Here is a 19,558-nt window from a genome sequence, read left to right as displayed (position 1 = left end):
GTTTGGCGTTACCTTTACGTGTAATACCTGCGATCAGCCACCAGATGTCGCTTTTTACAATCACCACTGCGCATGCGTGTGGTCTCCCGTAAAATACAATACTGACATACATAATAAGGACTACTTTACTAAGGCGTCTCATTACGCTGCATACAGTAAATACTGTACTCATTACGCTGCATTATTTAATACAGTACTGTATATACAGTACGACACCGACGCAAATAGTACAGCATACAGTATATGATCCATCTACAATACTTTATGAATACTGTATGTGAGCGTCCAAGTCCCGCAGACAAAACACAGTACTGTAAAACCAGTAGTGTACACTGTCGCAAATGGATGTGTGTTACAAGTTCACTATTGCCTCTCAAGATTAGGAATTTTCTACAGTATGTTATCGTCCTAATCCCGTAGCCATTACAGCATAATCAAAACCAACGGATTTATACATTTGTCTGCGGCGAAGTGGTGAAGTGTTTCGCTTCCTATACTCAGAGTCCAGGGTTCGATTCCTTAAGTACGAATGCATGTTACTGTAGTTTTTTTCAGACACTTTATTATTTTTTTTATTCACATACTGTAAACCAGGGCATACAGTAGCTGCATGAGCGGTTCTATGCGATCGAGTCCGGTGTACCATAATGTGCAGGTTCTATGCAGGTTAAGGTTCTATGCTCCGTACACAGTACACATACAATTCTGTAGCTGGGCAGACTGAATAGAAATGGCTACCACCTATGACTCCTTGCCCCACAGAGGCCCTAGGCTACGGAGCAAGTAATAGTCCAGATTGTACAGACTATGGGGCAATGCTGAAGGAGCGTCACAATCCCCTAGCTAAAATACACAGTATGCATATTATGGTACACCGGACTCGATGACATACTGTAGCACACTGGCAAAATGGCCGCCGCCCCTGAACCCTTGTGCAGGTTATGGGGCAATGCTGAAGGAGCGTCACAATCCCCTAGCCAAAATACACAGGGGAGGGATAAGCTACTGTAGGATTGCATACAGTATTACGGTACACCGGACTCAATCGCATAGCACACTGTCAAAACGACCACTACCCATGAACCCCCACCTCCTGAACCCCCACCTCGTGGCAGGCAGCAGTTGGGTATGGAATGAGAAATGGCATAAGCTGTGCAGGCTACGGGGCGATGCTGAAGGAGCGTCACAATCCCCTAGCCAAAATACACAGAGATACTGTAAGCGAGGTCTATGCACATTACAGTACTGTACGTTACACCGGGCTCGGTCGCATAGCAAACTGACAAAACACAAGTTTTACAGTACATACAGTAAAGCAGGCCAAAGCTGCAGGAGAGTTTCTACTGTAAAGGTTCTATGCACCGTACGGTAATGTACACATACCTGTACAATTCTATAGCAGGGCAGACTCAATTGAAATGGCTACCGCCTGTGACTCCTAGCTCCTAGGAGGCACTCAGCTATGGAGCAAATAACAGCACAGATTTTGCAGGCTACGGGGCAATGCTGAAGGAGCGTCACAATCCCCTAGCTACAATACACAGGGGTGATAGAGATAATCGAGTGGCTGGAGGGGGGTCCCCTTGATTTAAGGGGCCCCCACTCCTCCAGGGTACTCCGGCCAGGTGTGACTAGTTGGGTATTTAATTCCATGGCCGCAGGGACCGGTATAAAAGTCTCCCCCGGCTGTGCATTATCTGTCCAGCTAGTGGAGCCCAGTGCTGATTCAAAAAATATGGGGAACCCCTACGCTTTTTTTGTCCCCCTTATTTTTTGCACCAGGACCAGGCGCAGAGCCCGGTGCTGGTTCTAAAAAGATGGGGGATCCCGTGTCCATTTTTTCCGTATTTCTGCCGGAATTCGACTGCAATTGCATATACAGTACTGTACCCCTTAATGTCACTGCTTACAGTATACAGTATTTAGACATGAGCTTGTGTACAGTATCTGTCATGAGGTGCTTTTTTCACTGACACTATAACTTTTTTCTATTGTGATATACTGTACAGAGGCGGCAAACTAGCCAAACGGGAATAATCAGCTTCTGCAGAATAAAATGAGATGCTACAGTACATGCCTATATTCTGTGAGTGACTGCGGCTCTATGAAATTAAATCAGAAAATTTAAATATGAAATGCATTACTAATGTGTGGCATTACTGTACTGTATGTGTATAAGGTGTACTACAATATTTTCTGGTGTAACATAAGGAAAGGGCACTACTGCATGGTCTAATGCAGTGGTTCTCAAACTTGGTCCTCAGGACCCCACACAGTGCATGTTTTGCAGGTAAACCAGCAAGTGCACAGATGTATTCATTACTAACTGACACATTTTAGAAGGTCCATACAGTAGGTGGAGCTAATTTTTTCACTTGTGATTCTGTGAGACCTGCAAAACCTGCACTGTGTGGGGTCCTGAGGACTGAGTTTGAGAACCTGTGGTCTAATGTAAATAAAGATGAATGTGGTGGGGTGTAATGTGAATAAGGGGCATTACTGTTAGGAGTAATGTGGTACTATGATATGATGTCATGAGAATAAGAGACACCACTGCATGATATAATGTGAATAAAGTTGCAGTACTGTGTTGTGTCATTTCATCTTCGGGTATTATTGTGTTACCATGCCCCTTCCCAGCAAGAACATACTGTACACTGTTTTGGGCTGGCACTAAATGTGCACATTGTTCTTATTTAGATTATAGGGGGTAGGAGCGCCAAAATGGGTGATGGTGCTGGGAAAGGGGTGCAGGGTTAGAGGCGGAACTACGTAGCATCTGTGCAAGAGGGCATCAGCCAAAATCTAGCCTAGGGCATCATGTTGGTCAGGTTTGGCTCTGATAATACTGTATACTGTACTCTTACTGTACTTTGCATTCAATACAGATACTGTTTGCACACAGGTTTTACATGAATCATTGGCAATGCTGCAGGAGTGTCTCATTAGGCAATCTAAAATATACCACGACTATGGGTGGGGATACAGTAGGGAAGTTCTGTCACCATAAGCTGTCTGCTGTGTATAGCATATTTCCATCTGAGATGCATTTGTGTGTTTGTAATAAGAAAAAAACATTTTACTGTACATTTAGTGGATACAGTATTTCTCCCCCATAATGACGTATCATACTGTACAGGTACCCTCATGTACTGTACCGTACCATACTGTAAAATTGAATATTTATTGGAAAAACATCAATATTAATGTAAAAATAAAGTATTACAACATCCGATTCCATGTACTGCACTGATCAAAATGTACAGTACTCTTATTCAGGACTTATAAAACTGAAAATAACTGTTCATACAGTACACATCAATAACATTACTACTGTATAATATTCTACATTAGTTTATGCAATAATCAGACAAAGGCAATTTTATCATTTTTTTTAATAATGCACCAATTTAAAATTTTAAACAGAAAATACAGAACTACATATTTGTGGCTTGACCATTTCTTTCAACTACAACAGGTAATACTTTATACAGGTGATTTATATAATTATTACAATGTTCAGGTGTGAGTACTTCTAGCCAAAATTTCTTTATCCCATCCACCAGTTGCTGTTTTGTTGTTGGCTTTGCAACACTCCTAACGTACCTCTTCAATTGAGCCCACACTAATTCGATTGGGTTCATGTCTGGTGATCTATATAAAAATAAAAAAAAAGCGTATAGAAAAAATTAATTACATTACAGTAAATAGAGAAAATTAAACATACAATATTGTACTGTTTATTAAACAAAAATTTTTTTTACAGTACTAGAGTGCTATCCAAAATTTTACTTGTACACTGTTGAAAGAATACTCACTCTGGTGGTGGTGGTGGTACTGTGAGAAAAAACAACAGTGCTGTAAGTGAAGCTGTCAATTTGTAACATGTACTATACAGTATCCAGGACACATGTACAGTAGTGTAACGATGACAGTCACACCAGAATTCTCGTTACACAATACCTGGCAGCGCAGCAGGTGGTGGTGGTGGTGGTGGTGGTGGTGGTGGTGGTGGTGTTGTTGGTACTGTGGGAAAAAAAATAACAGTACTGTAAGTTAAGCTGTCAATTGGAAACATGTACTGTACAGTATCCAGGACACATGTACAGTAGTGTAACAACGATGACAGTAGCACCAGAATTCTCGTTACACAATACCTGGCAGCGCAGCAGGTGGTGGTGGTGGTGGTGGTGGTGTTGTTGGTACTGTGGGAAAAAAAATAACAGTACTGTAAGTGAAGCTGTCAATTGGAAACATGTACTGTACAGTATCCAGGACACATGTACAGTAGTGTAACAACGATGACAGTAGCACCAGAATTCTCGTTACACAATACCTGGCAGCGCAGCAGGTGGTGGTGGTGGTGGTGGTGGTGTTGTTGGTACTGTGGGAAAAAAAATAACAGTACTGTAAGTGAAGCTGTCAATTGGAAACATGTACTGTACAGTATCCAGGACACATGTACAGTAGTGTAACAACGATGACAGTAGCACCAGAATTCTCGTTACACAATACCTGGCAGCGCAGCAGGTGGTGGTGGTGGTGTTGTTGGTACTGTGGGAAAAAAAATAACAGTACTGTAAGTGAAGCTGTCAATTGGAAACATGTACTGTACAGTATCCAGGACACATGTACAGTAGTGTAACGATGACAGTCACACCAGAATTCTCGTTACACAATACCTGGCAGCGCAGCAGGTGGTGGTGGTGGTGGTGGTGGTGTTGGTACTGTGGGAAAAAAAATAACAGTACTGTAAGTGAAGCTGTCAATTGGAAACATGTACTGTACAGTATCCAGGACACATGTACAGTAGTGTAACAACGATGACAGTAGCACCAGAATTCTCGTTACACAATACCTGGCAGCGCAGCAGGTGGTGGTGGTGGTGGTGGTGGTGGTGGTACTGTGGGAAAAAAAATAACAGTACTGTAAGTGAAGCTGTCAATTTGAAACATGTACTGTACAGTATCCAGGACCAAAAAGGGGTCCGGCCAATAAACAATCTGCATCAGAGAAGCAAGATACAGTATGCTTAAAGTATACAGTACTATATACTAGATCGCCAACAAACGTAAATTAACAAACAACTATCACTGGAATTGACCATCCTCATCCCGTAGCGAAGCACGGGTATTCAGCTATCTACAATGTTATTTATACTTTGTGTTTAATATTTACATTTAGTTTTGTAAACAGACATTCTTAACATTAACGGATTGCAGCGAGTTATCTGTGATGGTCAGGACAGGGGGTTGGGACTATAGAAATCACTATGTACTGTACACTACTGTATTTGACAATACTTACCAGCTTGGCGGCGCCTGTCCCGCCTCCTGTGACGTCGTGCTACCAGCCCTGTAAAAATATATATATACACAGTATAATGGCAGCATACTGTACAGCCAATGAAATTCAACATTGACAGCATCTTTATGACATCACAATAAATGGAATTGTTCATTCTAGTACCCTGCACCTAATCACTCAGGAGGGCATAGTGTACTGTACTGTCTTCAAAACTTAAGGGGCACATTTCTAAATGTGACATACAGTACAGTACACTTACAGTATCGCTACAGTACAGTAGGTCCAGGGTATTAGACAGAACACTACCTTTATAGACATTGTAACACACATAAGCATTGCCCTTATAAACATTATGACACACATCAGCATGCAGCCCTCCCACCCTTAACCATCTCAGTACTGTTCATTACATTACAAATTGATTTCATGACAGATGATGCAGTACTCACCTGAATTCATCTTATTCACGTCATGTCACAGTAGTGCAGTTTATTCACGTCACAGTACTGTCCTTGATTCACGTTGTGTCACACAGTAGAGCACCGTATTCACGTCACAGTACTGTCCTTGATTCACGTTGTGTCACACAGTAGAGCACCGTATTCACGTCACAGTACTGTCCTTGATTCACGTTGTGTCACACAGTAGAGCACCTTATTCACGTTACTGTACTGTACGTCACAGTAGTGCAGTAGTATATCCACATTACGTCACAAAGTAGAGATCTGCCACAGTCATGAACCTTATAACACATTATGCAAGAGTAATGCACGTCAGAACACATTAGGCCACTGTAACATCCCTTAGAATAATTTCTGCCAAAGTAACATCCCTTAGAACACTGTACTATCTGAAACACAAATTTCTGCACACTGCACGACACACTGCAATTAAACCACACAATGCACTGCACGACTGCATAGTGTATGCACTGCGTGATATGACAAACTGCACATTTCCCTGCAAAATATGATACAATGTACACTACACAAAAAACTGCAATTACCACATGTGTATACAGTACACTGCACGACAGTGCTGGCCCTAGCCAGATACAGATACAGCCGCAGTCACGCAAAATATAGGCATGCCGCATATCATTTTAATCAGCAGAAGCTGCTGGTGCCCCTAAGCATAGCAAATGCCCTAGGCATTTGCCTACTGTAGTTTGCCTATGCCTAAGGCCGGCTCTGCTGCACGATGTGATTCACTATGCATTACACTCACTGCACAATACCATATACTGAATGTACACTGCATGACACGCTGCAATTACGCAGCACGATACACTGTGATACATTGCATATACTGTACACTGCATGATACTGTACACTGCACAATCGTAGACCACGTGGATTGTAAAGAACTACTGTATATATACACAAGTTTAAAAAAATAACAATTGTTTTTGTAAAACGCATGTCGATCTTTTTCCATGTCAACTTAACGACCATGTCAACCTACAGTAACTGGTGTCAACCAATTTCAAAAGCCGCACCATCTAGGTCCACGCCAAAAAACAAATTGACCTTTTGACCCGGGTTAATGTTTGGTCCTTGTTTAACCATTTGTTTACCACAAATACTGTACAGTGCTATATAGACCGGATACCTGCTGCTACAGCAGCCCCTGCTATAATGTACTGTACCTGTAACTACAGTAACTTAAAGTACAGTAATCTACAGTAATGTACTGTACTTACAATCCCTTATGGCCTGCAGGCGTCGTGGGGTCCTCCTCACGAGGTCACTCCATCTCCTCTGGAGAGACCTCACCGTTCTCCTCCGGTTGTAGGTCCGGAGGATATCCCTGCTGGCCCTCCTATATGACCTAACCTTCTCCTCGTTGCTGGCGAGAGTTCTGTCCCGCCAGCGAACGAGGAGACGCAGCTCACCCAGAGCATAGGGACGGTCCCGTACAGCAGCCATGACCGTCCTTATGCTCAATGAGCGTCTCAGACGTCGTGCGCCTCAGACGTCGTGCGTCTCAGACGTCGTGCGGTCCAGGCATTCAACGTACAGTACTGTAGTTACTGTACTTTGTGACAGTTTCCCTTAGTTTTAAATATGCCCTTTCTTTGACCACAGTATTTTCCACTGTCTTGCCCTACGCCCTTCCCTCCTGGGAGCCTTCACAGGTCTTATGCAATACACAAATACCGAAGATGCACAGTCCGTCAGAATACACTCATTTCATTCCCGCTGTTTAGGTGCATTTAGCGTAAAGAATCGCTCCTGCAGATGTACTTTGATTTATGTGAAATCTGTGTGCATCCTTCCATTGACTGTCTTACAGTGTAAATAAAATAATACAGTGCATTATTACAGAAAAAAAAAAAAAAAGAAAGAAAGAAAGCACATCAGGTCTCGAACCCTGGACCCCCAGCGAGGGAGGTGGGAGCCTTCACCCCTAGCCCACGACGCCTCATGAGAGATTTCCAATTTCATGTGTGAAAGTACTGCAAACAGCGGCCGGCCCCCGCCCCATTGCTGTTGGTTTATGCCTTAGAGGACTCGGACGCTCGCATTTGTAAAGCACGGTGTTTTCCTCCGCCTCCGGCTAGCCTGTTGCCCTTCCCCCATGGGAGCCTGCACAGATCATGCAGTAGACAGGGAGGGAATGCAAATGCTGGTCATGTGCAATACACAAACGCCCACTGTAGTACTGTTTTGCTCACTTACAGTACTGTACTGTAGGTTGCATTTAGCGTAAAGAATCGCTCCTGCAGATGTACTTTGATTTACTGTATGTGAAACCTGTGTGCATCCTTCCATTGGATGTACTGTATTGGAGAGAAATTTTTTTTTTTAAAGTGAATGTCACGGGAACACATTAAAAATAAGGTTGGCACTTCCTTCCCATTGGTGTTGGTTTACAGTATGCCGTAGTGTACTCGGACGCTCATGTAATTGCATTTCAAAGGCACAGTATTTTCCATCGTCTCCCCCCTACCCCCATCGCCCTTCCCCCCTGGGGGCCTGCACAGGGAGGAAATTCAGGTCCTGTGCAATACACAAACGCTGAAGATCTACAGTACTGTTTTGCTCAGTTGGTAGCGTCAGAATACACTCATTTCATTCCCGCTGTTTAGGTGCATTTAGCGTAAAGAATCGCTCCTGCAGATGTACTTTGATTTATGTGAAATCTGTGTGCATCCTTCCATTGACTGTCTTACAGTGTAAATAAAATAATACAGTGCATTATTACAGAAAAAAAAAAAAAAAGAAAGAAAGAAAGCACATCAGGTCTCGAACCCTGGACCCCCAGCGAGGGAGGTGGGAGCCTTCACCCCTAGCCCACGACGCCTCATGAGAGATTTCCAATTTCATGTGTGAAAGTACTGCAAACAGCGGCCGGCCCCCGCCCCATTGCTGTTGGTTTATGCCTTAGAGGACTCGGACGCTCGCATTTGTAAAGCACGGTGTTTTCCTCCGCCTCCGGCTAGCCTGTTGCCCTTCCCCCATGGGAGCCTGCACAGATCATGCAGTAGACAGGGAGGGAATGCAAATGCTGGTCATGTGCAATACACAAACGCCCACTGTAGTACTGTTTTGCTCACTTACAGTACTGTACTGTAGGTTGCATTTAGCGTAAAGAATCGCTCCTGCAGATGTACTTTGATTTACTGTATGTGAAACCTGTGTGCATCCTTCCATTGGATGTACTGTATTGGAGAGAATTTTTTTTTTTTTAAAGTGAATGTCACGGGAACACATTAAAAATAAAGTTGGCACTTCCTTCCCATTGGTGTTGGTTTACAGTATGTCGTAGTGTACTCGGACGCTCATGTAATTGCATTTCAAAGGCACAGTATTTTCCATCGTCTCCCCCCTACCCCCATCGCCCTTCCCCCCTGGGGGCCTGCACAGGGAGGAAATTCAGGTCCTGTGCAATACACAAACGCTGAAGATCTACAGTACTGTTTTGCTCAGTTGGTAGCGTCAGAATACACTCATTTCATTCCCGCTGTTTAGGTGCATTTAGCGTAAAGAATCGCTCCTGCAGATGTACTTTGATTTATGTGAAATCTGTGTGCATCCTTCCATTGACTGTCTTACAGTGTAAATAAAATAATACAGTGCATTATTACAGAAAAAAAAAAAAAAAGAAAGAAAGAAAGCACATCAGGTCTCGAACCCTGGACCCCCAGCGAGGGAGGTGGGAGCCTTCACCCCTAGCCCACGACGCCTCATGAGAGATTTCCAATTTCATGTGTGAAAGTACTGCAAACAGCGGCCGGCCCCCGCCCCATTGCTGTTGGTTTATGCCTTAGAGGACTCGGACGCTCGCATTTGTAAAGCACGGTGTTTTCCTCCGCCTCCTGCTAGTCCTCCATTCCCATTATGCATTAGCGAACTCAGACGCTCATATATTTTAAAAGCACGGTGTTTATACATTGTACTGTACATTCTTCCTTTTACACAATTACTGTAGTTGCGTCTCCATACACATACTGTACAGTACTCCATACTTTTTCCACCGCCTCCCGTTACGCCTACAGTATTGCCAGAGCTGTAGATCAATCCGCCGCTATACTGTACGATCGAAAGTACTGGATTAGTGGAGCATTAGCGACACAGTGGTGGAGATGTGTAATGCATGATGAGTATCTAGATCGCCTCAACGCGCCTGCCTGTGATGAAACTCAGCTATCGCATTAGCGTGACTAAACGCCCGTCTCGGCGGAGAAACAGTCAAGATAAAGGTGGCTACATCTGTAAATATCCTAACATTGGCTACCAGGCTAAATCCCATCAACCCAGTACTCTAAACACGAATCAAAATTGGCATAGCGGCAATTATGATTCATACAGTAGTTATCATTTACAGTTCTCAATTTCAAATGTGACTCAGAGGGGCTCTCTATTATTACAGGGGATACTTTCTGTACAAAATAACATAACATTCAAAGAAGTAAACTTTTAATTGGTTTTGACTTTAATAGTTATCAAGTCAGTGATCAGCTATGACTACCAGTTATCCCTCAGCTGAGGCTGGCCTGTTTAACATATGGAGCCCCTCTGAACCCCTTATTCAAAGATTATAATTTCTGCAGCGGGGCACACTGTGTTCCACAGGGAATACATTGGGGTGTAGAGTGGGATCTTGGATCCAGAGGCAGCATCAGGCAAAGCTTTGACTGTCCCAGGATGCAATTGGGGCCTCCTCTATAACCCCGCCTTAAGGCACTGAGAGCTCTGTTTCGAGTGGTGCCTGCAGGTCAACTAACAGGCGGGCTGCAGTGGGCAGCCTAGAAAGAGCTTTAAAAGACTTCAAGGGACGCAGCACTGTTATGTCAGGGTGACATTCAGTGCCTCGTCTCCGTCACCTCCCAAGCGGCGTCGCATACTCCCGTTGCTTAGATCCCGGCTTAGGCACACGGTCACAAACACTCTCCTGGTTCGCGTGGCTGCTACGAAGGGAGGAGGTAAGAGGGTCCCCCAGACGGGACCCGCCACTAAATAGTGTTCCTGTCGCAGTCTAGGGAGGACTGTGACACTGGCGTGGACACTGTTACCGAGCAGGGATCCCACTATATCCACCAGGGCATAGGAGTACAGGTCAGGTGTACTAACCCCTATTGGTAAGGCTCCGTAGTAGCGGTGAGAACCAGCATAGGGAAGTCGGCTCTTGATCTATAGCCCCTCCCCCCGGCCGCCATCTCCTCGCAGATTTCCTGCCCTGGAGCTGCCTCACACTCTCCCTCAGTTCCTAACAGAGACACTGGGTGCCATCTTTTGAGCATAGCTGCTACTGGTCTCTGGGATTGCAGGGCAAGGTCTCCCCTGTAAAGCCGCCTGTCCACAGCGCTGAGACTTTACAGACACTTGAGTATTCTACATGTCTTATTATAGACAGTGTTAGTTAAGAAAGAGTGTACCTATTACAGAATATACTGTACGAGTATTCTGATATATACCTCTGGTCTAGGACCGCGCTGTGTTATAACAGGATTTTAATACCTACCGGTAAATCCTTTTCTCCTAGTCCGTAGAGGATGCTGGGGTCCATTTCGGTACCATGGGGTATAGACGGTTCCACAGGAGCCATGGGCACTTTAAGACATTTTCAGAGTGTGAACTGGCTCCTCCCTCTATGCCCCTCCTCCAGACCTCAGTATAGGAACTGTGCCCAGGGAGACGGACAATTCGAGAAAGGATTTACTTTAAAGCTAGTGGTGAGATTCATACCAGCTCACACTTCAACCATGTCGCACAACATGGCATTCAACATAACACATGCCAACGAGCATGACCATTTCAGCAACGTGCTGAAACCAAATTTAACACAACACTTGTGTAAGTTTATAACAATAACTACTACAGGTAAAGTACGCAATGGGCTGGTTGCCCAGCATTCTCTACGGACTAGGAGAAAAGAATTTACAAGTAGGTATTAAAATCCTGTTTTCTCATACGTCCTAGAGGATGCTGGGGTCCATTTCAGTACCATGGGGTTATACCAAAGCTCCAGTACAGACGGGAGAATGCGGATGTTCCTGCAGAACCGATTGACCAAACTTTAGGTCATCAGCAGCCAAGGTGTCAAACTTGTAAAACTTTGCAAATGTGTTTGCCCCTGACCAAGTAGCAGCTCGGCAAAGTTGCAATGCCGAGACCCTCTGGGCAGCCACCCAAGGGGCGCCCACCCTTCTTGTAGAATGGGCATTCACCGAATTCGGTACCGGCAATCCTGCCGTGGAATGAGCGTGCTGAATCGTGCATCTGATCCAGCGCGCAATCGTCTGCTTAGAAGCAGGGCCCCCAATCTTGTTGGGAACATACAGGACAAACAGTGCCTCTATTTTCCTTATCCGAGCTGTTCTCGTGACATAAATTCTCAAACCTCTGACCACATCCAGAGACTTCGAAACAGCTGAAGTGTCAGTAGCCACTGGCACCACAATAGGTTGGTTCACATGGAAAGAAGAAACCTCCTTTGGAAGAAATTGCTGTCGAGTTCTTAGCTCAGCCCTATCTTCATGGAAGATCAGATAAGGGCTCTTGTGAGACAAGGCCCCTAACTCAGTCACCTGCCTTGCGGATGCCAAGGCCAACAGCATGACCACTTTCCAAGTTAGAAACTTTAACTCGACCTCTTGGAGAGGTTCAAACCAATCTGATTTAAGGAACAGCAACATCACATTAACATCCCATGGTGCCGTAGGAGGCACAAAAGGAGGTTGGATGTGCAGAACTCCCTTCACGAACATCTGAACTTCCGGAAAAGAAGCCAATTGTTTCTGAAAGAAAATGGACAAAGCCAAAATTTGGACCTTGATTGGATCCAATCTTAAGCCTGCATCCACACCTGCCTGAAGAAATTGGAGAAAACGTCCCAACTGAAATTCTTCCGTTGGAGCCTTCTTGGTTTCACACCAAGACACATATTTTCTCCAAATATGGTGGTAATGTCTAGACATTACTCCTTTCCTGGCCTGAATAAGCATGGGAATTACTTCCTTGGGAATAACCTTTCTTGGTTGGATCCGGTGTTAAACAGCCATGCCGTCAAACGTAGCCGTGGTAAGTCTTGATACATGCACGGCCCCTGCCGAAGCAGGTCCTCGCAAAGAGGAAGAGGCCGAGAATCTTCTATGATTAACTCCGGAAGATCTGGATACCAAGTCCTCCTTGGCCAGTCTGGGACAATGAGGATCGCTCGAACACTTGTTCTTCTTATAATCTTGAGAACTTTTGGTATTAGTGGAAGTGGAGGGAATACATACACCAACTGAAAAAGCCACTGGGTCACTAGTGCATCCACTGTAATTGCTTGCGGGTCTCTCGACCTGGAACAATATCTCTGAAGCTTCTTGTTGAGACGAGATGCCATCATGTCTACTTGAGGAACTCCCCAACGACCTGTCACCTCTACGAAGACTTCTTGGTGGAGGCCCCATTCTCCTGGGTGGAGATCGCGTCTGCTGAGGAAGTCCGCTTCCCAGTTGTCCACTCCCGGAATGAAAATTGCTGATAGAGCTCTTGCATGTCTTTCTGCCCAGAGGAGTATCTTTGTCACCTCTGTCATTGCCGCTCTGCTTGGTTGATCTTGAAGAAGATGCACCGCTTGTAGACCGTTGTGAATGGCTCTTAACTCCAGAATGTTTATGTGAAGACAGGTTTGTCAGCGTCCGGAGTCTTACCGGTACACTGGGGCCGTGGGGCTGGCTTCCTTTGGCGATGTGCGGGCAGCGGCGGAGGTGGGCTGCTGCGCCGGATCCGTGGGCAGCAGTAGCGGCGGTGAGGGGGTCCGCTCATGGCGGCGGGACGCCGCTACAGCGGGTCGCTCTTGCGGAGCCGTTGCTAGGAGACCAGGGGCAGTGAGCAACGTGGCTTTGCAAAAAGGTCTGCATTACTGGGCGCCGCCATGTTGGAGACCAAGTTTTAAGCATAGTTCCTGTTTCCTGTTTCTTCCAGCCAATCCAGGGGAAGCTCTCCCTATAAAAGAGGGCTGGTTTAGGACAGGGACGCCAGTGCTTCAAGTTACAACCCTGTTGTAGGTGCTTTAGCCTGTGCTCCCAGGATTCCTGCTGTATTTTGGTTCCTCCTGATCCTGCTTGGTCGGTTCTCTGTTGCTGCTGCAGCCCTGCCGTTTCTAGCCTGCTACTGCCTGTGGAAGCACTCCTGGAAAACCTGGTCCAGTAAGACTCTTTGGGCACAGTCGGCCCCGGGTCTTCTGCCTCGTCTTTCAAGCCACACTCCACAGATCTCCTTCACCACGCCTTTGTACCACCGACCACAGCCTGCAGATTATCTTCAGCCACGTCTTCAACCACCATCCACAGTTCATCATCTACAGTCTCGTCTTTCAAATCACAGTCCACAGTTCTTCGTGCTCCAGCCTCGGTTCTCTACCTCAGCCCTGTACATAATAAATACTTTCCATTGACTCTCAAACCCCACCTACGTTCTTCATTGCTCTGTGTCCCGGAGGCTCTTATTGCAGCTTTCTGGAGCGGTCTCTCCGAAAAGATCAAAGATGACCTCGCAACTTAGGACGTACCTGATTGGATAAACTAATTTCTTTATGCAATAAGTTAGACCTGAGGTACAGAGAACGCAGTATGGAGAGGTTGCGGTCAGATCATCCTAAGACTAGAGTTGTTCTTCCACCAACACCATCAGCACCAACTGCGGAAGAACCCATGCAGATTAATCGCTCCCACCTCTCCAATGAAGAATGTCAGAGACGGCAACAAGGGAACCTCTGCCTGTATTGTGATGCATCTGATCACTTTGTTAAAACTTGCAATCTACGTCCGGGAAACGCCCGCTCCTAGATTGTGCTGGAGAGGTCAAGACTGCTTTCAGAACTGTTTACCTTCAGTTAGACCTCTCTGTTCTTCCAGCCCTTCCAGCCTTCCTGTGGAGTACCAAGCTTTTCAAGATGTTTTCAGTAAGCGTGGGGCGGACACCTTGCCTCCGCATCGTACTTGGGATTGTCCCATTGAGCTAGTACCCGGTAAGACTCCTCCCCGAGGTCGAATTTACCCTCTCTCACTTCCCGAGACACAGGCCATGTCGGAGTATATCCGGGAGAACTTGGAGAAAAGGTTCATCAGGTCTTTTACATCTCCGGCCGGAGCAGGGTTTATCTTCGTCAAAAAGAAGGATGGGGGGTTGCGGCCCTGTATTGACTATAGAGGTTGGATTTACGGGGGGCCTAAAATCTTATACGTATTCGCCCAGTGGACGAATGGAAGACGGCATTTAATACCCGCGACGGCCATTACGAATACCTGGTAATGCCTTTTGGCCTATGTAACACCCCAGCCATTTTTCAGGAGTTCGTTAACAAAATCTTCAGAGATCTCCTCTATGACTGCTTGGTAGTGTATCTTGATGACATCCTCATTTTTTCTAGGGATCTGAAGGCCCATCAGGAACAAGTCAAAGAAGTGTTAACTCGTTTACGAAGGAATCAGTTATTCTGTAAGTTAGAGAAGTGCACCTTTGAAGTACCCACGATTCCATTCCTCGGTTACATTCTTTCAGGGCAGAGGTTACAGATGGTCCCCGCTAAAGTCCAGGCGATTCAGGATTGGGTGCTTCCAGCTACCCTTAAAGGAATTCAACGTTTCCTGGGGTTTGCTAACTTCTACCGAAGATTCATTCAAAATTATTCTTCTGTCATAGCTCCTATAACCGCATTAACTAGGAAGGGAGCCGATCCTGCCAAGTGGCCTCCAGAGGCTTTGGAAGCTTTTTCATCTTTAAAGGAGGCCTTCACGACTGCTCCAGTTCTTCGACAACCCGATCTCAGCCGTCCATTCTTGGTGGAGGTTGATGCCTCTACTGTAGGAGTAGGAGCAGTATTATCCCAGCTTTTCGAGGACAAGAAGGTCCATCCTTATGCGTTCTTCTCGTGAAGATTCTCCCCCGCTGAACAGAATTACGCTATTGGGGAACAGGAATTACTGGCAATTAAGTTGGCCTTTAAGAAGTGGAGGTATTTGTTGGAGGGAGCTCAGCATCCAATTTCGGTGACCACGGATCACAAGAACCTCCTGTATCTACAGTCAGCCCGATGTCTGAACCCACGCCAAGCAAGATGGGCACTCTTCTTTACCCGTATTAATTTTAAACTCCGTTACCGACCAGGTTCCCTCAACAAAAAGGCAGATGCATTATCTCGCTCCCTAAGTTCAGAAGAACCCTCTGACCGTTCAAAAGAGCAATTTATCCTGGAATCCACCTCTTTTTCTGCAACTAATACCTCTTCACTTCCTCCTCCAGGGAAGATCTTCGTTGCACCAAATCTTCGCAAAAAACTTCTTACATGGGCTCACTCCTCCTCCTTCATGGGCCATGCATGCGGTCATAAGACACTTAAATTCATTCAGCGCTCCTACTGGTGACCTCATCTCAGGACTGACGTTCAGGAATTTGTAGCTGCCTGTCCAAAATGTGCCCAGCATAAAAGTCCCAAAGGTCCACCAGCCGGGTTACTCCATCCTTTGCCGGTACCACTAAGACCATGGACGCATATTTCTATGGACTTTATTACAGATTTACCTACGTCTGGTGGGCGGAACACCGTATGGGTCATAGTTGACCGATTCTCTAAAATGGCACACTTTGTTCCTCTGGCTAATCTTCCATCTGCATCCCAATTGGCAAAATTGTTTATAGCAGAGATCTTCGACTCCATGGTCTACCACAGGAAATCGTGTCTGATAGAGTCCTCAATTTGTGGCCAAGTTTTGGAGATCCCTATGTTCTGCTCTCCTGAGGATATTATCCCCAAACGGATGGTCAAACAGAGAGAGTGAACCAGGATCTGGAGACTTTTCTGCGTTTATTCATGTACTCCTCACAGGACAACTGGCTGGACTTCCTCCCGTTCGCAGAATTTGCCCATAACAATCTTTATCACTCTGCCACAAAATATTCTCCATTCTTCATTAATTATGGTTACCATCCAAGAGTTCCTGACTTCCAACTTCTGCCTACGCTCGAGGTTCCTGCCGCAGAGTCAACACTTCGACAATTTACTGAAGCCTGGAAACAAGTTCACAAGACTTTGCTCAAGTCATCCAAGAGATATAAAACCTACGCAGATCTGAAACGAAAAGCTGTACCAAGCCTTAAGGTAGGAGATCGAGTTTGGGTTTCCACACGCAACCTAAGATTAAAGGTTCCTACAAAAAAGTTTGCTCCCAGATTTATTGGGCCTTACCCAATTGAAAAAGTGTTGAATCATGTGGCTTACAAAGTGAAATTACCTCCGCAGTAACGAATTCCTAATGCATTTCATATTTCTCTCTTAAAACCATTGGTACTTAATCGGTTCAGAGCCGCTCTGCCTAAATCACCCAAGATCCAATCAGCACATGGAGAGGAATTTGAGATTCACAAGATCCTCGATTCTCGCAGACGTTATGGTCGCATCCAGTACATTGTTGATTGGAAGGGGTATGGGCCAGAGGAGAGATCTTGGGTAGATGCAGAGGATGTCCATGCTCCAAGACTTCTTCTGACATTTCATGCCAAGTTTCCAACTAAACCACATAGGTGTACAGAGTCCAACCGCAAAGGGGGGGCACTGTCAGCGTCCGGAGTCTTACCGGTACGCTAGGGCCGCGGGGCTGGCTTTCTTGGCGATGTGCGGGCAGCAGCGGAGGTGGGCTGCTGCATAAGATCCGTGGGCAGAAGTAGCGGCGGTGAGGGGGTCCGCTCGTGGCGGCGGGACGCCGCTACAGCGGTTCGCTCTTGCTGAGCCATTGCTAGGAGACAGGGGGCAGTGAACAATGTGGCTTTGCAAAAAGTTCTGCGTTACTGGGTGCCGCCATGTTGGAGACCAAGTTTTAAGCATAGTTCCTGTTTCTTCCAGCCAATCCAGGGGAAGCTCTCCCTATTAAAGGGGGCTGGTTTAGGACAGGGACGCCAGTGCTTCAAGTTACAACCCTGTTATAGGTGCTTTAGCCTGTGCTCCCAGGATTCCTGCTTTATTCTGGTTCCTCCTGATCCTGCTTGGTCGGTTCTCTGTTGCTGCTGCAGCCCTGCCGTTTCTAGCCTGCTACTGCCTGTGGAAGCGCTCCTGGAAAACCTGGTCCAGTAAGACTCTTTGGGCACAGTCGGCCCCGGGTCTTCTGCCTTGTCTTTCAAGCCACACTCCACAGATCTCCTTCTCCAGCCACGCCTTTGTACCACCGACCACAGCCTGCAGATTATTATCTTCAGCCTCATTTTCCAAACCACAGTCCACAGTTCTTGTCTCCAGCCACGTCTTCAACCACCATCCACAGTTCCACAGTTCATAATCTACAGTCTCGTCTTTCAAATCACAGTCCACAGTTCTTCGTGCTCCAGCCTCGGTTCTCTACCTCAGCCCTGTACATAATAAATACTTTCCATTGACTCTCAAACCCCACCTACGTTCTTCATTGCTCCGTGTCCCATGCGAAGGAACTATATCCAGCCCCCTCATCTTGTTCATTCACAGCCTGCTACCTCCTCGGGCAAATCTCAGCTGCCGGATCCTCAAACTTTGCTAGACATGACAAGGTTTCCTGACTTGACCATCTTCCTTGAAAGTTCTCCCCTTGTGTGACTGCTCCCCAGTCTCGGAGACTTGCATCCGTGGTCACCAGGATCCAGTTTTGAATCCCGAACCTGCGTCCCTCTAGTAGGTGAGAACTGTGTAGCCACCACTGGAGCGAAATTCTGTTTTTTGTCGACAGGATTATCCTCTGATGCATGTGTAGATGCGATCTGGACCACTTGTCCAATGGGTCCCACTGGAATACTCTGGCATGGAATCAGCCGAACTGTAGAGCCTCGTAGGCTGCTACCATCTTCCCCAACAAACGTATGAATTGATGAATCGACACCTTTGTTGGTTTTAGAATTTGTTTGACCATCCTCTGTATTTCCAGAGCCTTTTCTACCGGAAGCAATACCCTCTGTACTTCTGTGTCCAGTATCATTCCCAGAAATGTTAATCATCTCGTCGGTTCCAATTGAGACTTTGGAAAATTTATGATCCAGCCGTGCTGCTGGAGCACTGTCAGGGCGATCGTCCAGGTAAGGAATTATGTTGACTCCTTGTTTGCGAAGGAGAACCATCATTTCTGCCATCACCATGGTAAATACCCTCGGTGCCGTGGATAGCCCGAACGGTAATGTTTGAAACTGGTAATGACAATCCTGTACTGCAAATCTCAAATAAGCTTGATGTGGAGGATAGATTGGAACATGTAAGGAGGCATCTTTTATGTCCACTGACACCATGAATTCCTTCTCCTCCAGACTGAAAATCACTGCCCTTAGAGATTCCATCTTGAATTTGAACTTTTTTAGGTAGAGATTCAGTGTTTTCGGGTTTAGAATCGGTCTGATCGAGCCGTCCGGCTTCAGTACTACAAAAAGGCTTGCATAAAACCCTTCTCCTTGTTGTGACAAGGGAACCAGGACAATTACTTGATCCTGACATAATTTTTGTATCGCTTCTGTTACCTCTGTTTTGTCTGGAACAGACGCTGGTAAGGCTGATTTGAAAAATCAGCAAGGGGAAATGTCTTGAAACTCCAACTTGTACCCCTGGGACATTATTTGTAAGATCAAGGGGTCCAGGTCCGATTGAACCCAAATCGGACTGAAGAGTTTCAGACGCGCCCCCACCTGAGCGGACTCCCGCGAGGGAGTCCCAGCATCATGCTGAAGTTTTAGCGGAGACAGGGGCTGATTTCTGCTCCTGTGATCCTGGAGACGCTGTGGACTTTTTACCTTTTCCCCTTCCTTTACCT

This window comes from Pseudophryne corroboree, chromosome 2 (genome assembly GCF_028390025.1).
Source record: "Pseudophryne corroboree isolate aPseCor3 chromosome 2, aPseCor3.hap2, whole genome shotgun sequence".
In the NCBI taxonomy this organism is placed as follows: Eukaryota; Metazoa; Chordata; class Amphibia; order Anura; family Myobatrachidae; genus Pseudophryne; species Pseudophryne corroboree.
The sequence above is the reverse complement of the archived record's forward strand: the minus strand, read 5'-3'. Positions refer to the sequence as shown.